This window comes from Chrysochloris asiatica, unplaced genomic scaffold, assembly GCF_000296735.1.
Source record: "Chrysochloris asiatica unplaced genomic scaffold, ChrAsi1.0 scaffold01218, whole genome shotgun sequence".
Lineage (NCBI taxonomy): Eukaryota > Metazoa > Chordata > Mammalia > Afrosoricida > Chrysochloridae > Chrysochloris > Chrysochloris asiatica.
The window spans coordinates 1-5651 of record NW_006409736.1 but is presented as its reverse complement, the minus strand read 5'-3'; the positions used below and the strand labels follow the sequence as shown (position 1 = coordinate 5651).

The 5651-nt window shown below is 40.6% G+C and overlaps 1 pseudogene; it reads right to left on the bottom strand.

Moving 5' to 3' along the window:
• Nucleotides 1-2357: 2357 nt before the first annotated feature.
• On the bottom strand, nucleotides 2358-3302 carry LOC102840835 (annotated as a pseudogene).
• Nucleotides 3303-5651: the final 2349 nt, after the last annotated feature.

The window sequence follows — 5651 nt, the reverse complement described above, 5'->3', positions numbered from 1 at the left end:
TGTGATATTGGTATAAGACAGACATATAGACCAATGGACAAAACAGAGCATTCAGAAATAGAGCCATGCAATCATGGTTGATTGATTTCCAGTCCTTTCCGTGGGGAGAGAAAAGTATTTTCAGAATGGTGCTGGAGCAATGGGATCTCCACATATAACAGAATGAAGTTGGGCCTGTACCTCACACCATATATCAAAAGTAACTCAAAATAGATAAGTTATTTTAGATATGGCACCAAATCTTAGATATGACACCAAAACACAAGTAATAAAGACAAAACAGATAAATTAGACTTTACAAACAAACAAAAACCAACCTTTTAGCATTAACAAACTTTATCTAGTAAATGGAGAAAAAATATTTAGAAATCATTTATCTGATAGGGATTTGGAGTTCTGGTGTAGCACTGTAGGATCAGCACTGGACTGCTAACCACAAGGTTGGCAGTTCAAACCCTCCAGCCATTCCTTGGAAACCCTATAAAGGGTCTCTCTTTATATTCTGGTTTTACTATCCAGAATATAAATAGAACTCCTACAACTCAACAACAAAAAGACAAACAGCACAATTAAACAATGGGCAAAGGATGTGAATAGACATTTCTCCAAAGAGGATATACAAATGGCCAATAAGCACATGCAAAGATGCGCCCCATTAATGGAACTAAGGAAATGCAAATCAAAACCAGATGGGATACCACTTCATACCACTAGAATGGTTAGTAATAGAAAGGTGGAAAATAGCAAGTGTTGCATTAGATGTGAAGAAATTGAAATACTCATCTGTTGCCAGTGGGAATGTAAAATGGGAGAGCTGACGTGGGAAATATTTGATGGTATCTAAAAATTAAGCATAGCATTACAGTTGTTGTTTTGTTGTTGTTAAGTGCTGTCAAATTGTTTCCAACTCCTAGCAATTCAATTTCTACATATTCACTCAAAAGATTTGAAAGCAGGGACTCAAACAAATACTTGTACAGTGATGTACTTTGCAGGTATCCATCAATAGGTGGATGGATAAACAAATTATCCTACCTACATACAATGGAATATTCAGTCATCAAGAGAAATGTAATTCTGGTACATGCTTTGACATGGATGAACCTTGAAACATTACGCTGAGTGAACTAATTCTAATACTGAAGGATTATATTCTATTATCCCATTTATAGGAAATATCTAGAATGGGCCAATGTATAGAGACCAAGGTTTACTAGTGGTTGCTAGAGACTGAGGCAGAGAAGAATGACGTTTAATGTTGCTTAAGGAATATTCAATTTCTCTTCATGATCATGAAAACAATTTGAATATGGATAGAGGGAATGGATGTACAACATGGTGAGTATAGTCACTGAATTATATACTGAAAAATGGTTAAAGTGGCAAATGTGTTATATATTTTTATTACAATAAAATGACAAGATGCATAATGACCATTTGGGTCATATCCAACAGCACATGTATCCCTGGCTCCAACCCCTGTGAAGCACATTATATGATCATTTCAAGGTCCTAACAATGGTCTGTAATAACAAATGGGTGCTACTAAGTGATACACATCAAGACATTAGTATTATAGTATTATTATGTTAGGAGTCCCGGTGTGGCTCTGTGGGATAATGCACTGGACCACAAGTTCAGTTTGAACCACAAGGCCGGTGGTTCAAATTCACCAGTCGCTTCTTGGAAACCATACACAGGGTCACTATGAGTCAGAACTAGCTTGATGGCATTTAACAACATTATGTTAAAGATGTTTTAGTGTATCTGGAAATGTTTTCTATGCAATAGAAAGGTATGCTGTACATGATACACTAAGGCAAACATTTGATTTAGGAATGAATCATATTTAAACTGTTCCAATTTAGATACAAATTCAGCTTAAAGAAAGATTTTGGAATAGAACTTGTTCATAATCTGGGGACGTCCTGTATATAATCCAGTGTTCCTACAATGGCCAAATTACATAAAGCCCTATTTCACTGAATGTATCACAGATACTTTAGCAATGCATAGTCATTGTATTCTAGAAAGAAAGATACAAATAAATGTATGATCACAACTAAAAAACAGGGGGAGGGGAAGGGCAAGGAGGGAAATAGCAAAGCAGTCCTAGATCCCAGAGCAGGCAACTCTTTCCAGGAGGCTGTGGTGAAGATTCCATAGTGGGTAGCCTTGAGACACTGCCTTCGATGTTGGTTTAGCAGGTACTTTCTTCTGTAACCATCACATGGAAGAATTATCTTTTCATGCCCAATGGCATGAGGATGACAAAAAGTAAGCAAATCATTCAAATTGATACGAATACATTTGGCTCCCAAGCTACGTTTGTTTGATGGAAACAGAGGCTCTGAGCACTACACCACACTATCCCCTGATGGTTCCACAGTTGTCTGAGGGAGGTTTCTTCCAGTTTCATCCACTTCAGGAGTGTCTTGGAGCGCCCTCTGGAGAACCATCCTGAGGGGCAGCTGCAGCCGCAGCCTCTTCCACTGCCTAAAGGAACCCACGAAGAAGTAAATGATGGGGTTTGCACTGCTGTTCACACAGGAGAGAAACTGAAACCAGGAAAAAAGTAAACTGTCAAAATCCTCCTGAAGCCAGAATACTAGGAACAAGTGAATACCGAAGGGCAGGCCACAGAGCAAGAAGACCAACAATGAGGATAAAATAGTTACATAGAGTCTAGTCAGCTTCTTCCTCCGGGAGCCACTGAACATCTTCACCAGCAGAGCCAGGCTAGATCCACAGAGAACCACAAATAGGAAAATCAGTCATGTGGAAAGGAAGAAATTAAATTTCAGACACCAACTAAAGTCCACTATAATCACCGGTCCACAGTAGATGGCATTCAGGATGCTCATCAGCAGGGACAGGGCCCAGAGCAGGGCACATATGACAGCTGACATGTACCTTGGGCGGTGGCAGTGGTACCAAATAGGGCGCAGGATGGACAGGCAGCGCTCCATGCTAATTGCGCTGAGAATGCCCATGCTGGTCAAGTAGGTAAACACTATCAGAGTGTTGAAGAAGTAATAGATGAAATTGAAGTTAGAATTGAAGTAGCAAATGAATTGTAACAGGTCAATTATAAACAGGTGGCAGAGGAATACAACGTCGGCCCCAGCCAAGTTAAAGATATAGACAAAGAAGGGGTTCCTCCGTCGGCGGAAGCCCAGGAGCCAGAGCACGACCATGTTTCCTACCAGCCCACCCAGGGCAATGACGATGGTCAGTATGTCTAGGAACAGAGTCTTCATCATGTAATAATCTGGAGAAGAGGCAGCCTCACTTCTGTTCATTGGTGAGATTTGTGGCCATCTGTCTGTGGAGGCTGGTTCCAGTCTCAGAAACCCAGTACTGGTGAGCCTGGAACACAAACAAGAGTTGCACCAATGAAATCACTGTTTTTCAGTACCTCCCTGTTATGTAGGAATTACTGTCCCCATTTTACAGAGGAGGGCAATGGAGGTTTGCAGAGATCAAGTAATCTGTCAAAGGCTGGAGAGCCTGGAGTCTGGATTCAACTCTGTTCTCATTACCTTTATAGCTTCTCCTTCTGGCATGGGACTCTTCTGTGGACCAAACACCTCCCACACCTTCTAAAGGCCATGTCACATCCCCTGTCTTAAAGTCTAGGACAGGCTCTGTAGGATAGTGACAAGGTTTGGGGTCCAACATCCCCTCTGATCTGGGGTGAAGGGTAGAGCTCCAAAGTCCCAGGCATGAGTTGTAGCCTACTTTCACTGACAAAATTCATCCACCAAGGAGGAAACCCAAACAAACATGTTTTAAGGACCTGAGAGAAATGTGAACACTTGCAATGACAGGTGTGACAATGGAATTCAGAATATCTGACTAGGAACAGTAGCTAGAAATGCCACAATGTGTAAGCTTTATTGTGACAGAAAGAGCTTTTCTCTTGTCCATTTCTGTCTCACTAGTGCATAGAGCATAGCCTTTGGTATGGATTGTATCTCAGTGTAAAGAAAACAAAAATCCTCACTGCTGGACCAATAAACAACATTCTTAACAGTGGAGAAAAGATTGAAGTTGTTAAGGACTTCATTTTTCTTGGATCAACTATCAACACTCACGGAAGCAGCAGTCAAGAAATCAAACGACGTATTGCATTAGGCAAATCTGCTGCACAAGACCTCTTTAAAGTGTTGAAGAGCAAAGATGTCAGCTTGAAGACTAAGGTGCACCTGACCCAAGCCATGGTATTTTCAATAACCTCATATGCATGTGAAAGCTGGATAGTGAATAAGGAAGACCGTAGAAGAATTGATGCATTTGAGTTAGAGTGTTGGAGGAGAATATTGAAAGTGCCATGGGCTGCCAAAAGAACCAATGGATCTGTGTTGGAAGAAGTGCAGCCAGAATGCTCCTTGGAGACCAGGATGGCCAAACTTCATCTCTCATACTTCTGACATATTGTCAGGAGGGACCAGTCACTGGAGAAGGATCTCATGTTTAGTAGGGTGGAGGGTCAGAGAAAAAGAGGAAGACCTCAGCGAGATGGATTGATATCAATGGGCTCAAGTGTGGCAACAATTGTGAGGTTGGCCCCAGATCGGGCAGTGTTTCTTTCTGCTGTGCATAAGGTCTCTATGAGTCGGTACTGACTTAATGGCACCTAACAACAACAACAAGTGCTTAGCTCTGTCTGAGATACACGGTAGGTATTCAAGAAATTTAATCAAAAGAATGCATGAATTACTGAAAAGGAAGCCTAGAGTTGTTGAAAATGAATGTAAAACAAAAAATGCTAAGTAAAATTCTTCATCAGAAAACACACATGATGAAGAATTCAGTCATTATCCATTTTGTTTTAAGGAAGTCTGGTGGAACAATGAGTTAAGTATTGAACTGCTAACTGAAAGGTCAGCAATTGGAATCCATCAGCAGCTTCCTGGGCAAAAAAGATGACAGAGCCTGTTTCCATAAAGAATTACAGCCCTCCTATAGATTTCTACTACGGAGCTCTGGTAGCGTATGGTTACGAATCAGGCTGCGAACCACAAGGTCAGCAGTTCGAAACTAACAGCTGTTCTGCAGGAGGAAGATGAGGCTTTCTGTAACGTAAAGATTTACAGCCTTGGAAACCCTGTACAGGGTCCAACTCCACAGCACATAACCACCACCACCACCACCACATATTTCTGCTATTATGATTGGCTAAACCTGCTGCTGTTCCTAGTCAGATATTCTGAATTCCATTTTATCAATAAAGCTTGATTTAGCAAACAAGAAAAAGAAAAGAATTACAGTTTGGGAAACTCTATGGAACAGTTCTACTCACTCCTATAGAAGTTGGAATTGTCTCCACTGCAGTAAGTTTGTATGTTTGTGTTTCCATTTCTGTATATGTTTGAAAGAATTATTTACACCTGCACAAATTGTTAATGATGACTACCTTATGACTCCAAACCCATAAGGGCCAGTGTATGGCTTTACTGAGCAGCTGGACAAGTTTTAGTACACAATCTAAGTACACAAGTTAAACTAAGTTTAAGTTTCTCTGCATTTTAGAGAGGATGGAGAAAGGTTGCAAAGAAAGAGAAAGAGGTTGCAATGCGGCTGAATAGAGCTTGTTGAAACTACCACGTTGTTAGATGCCATCTAGTCATTTTTTTTTTCCTATTATT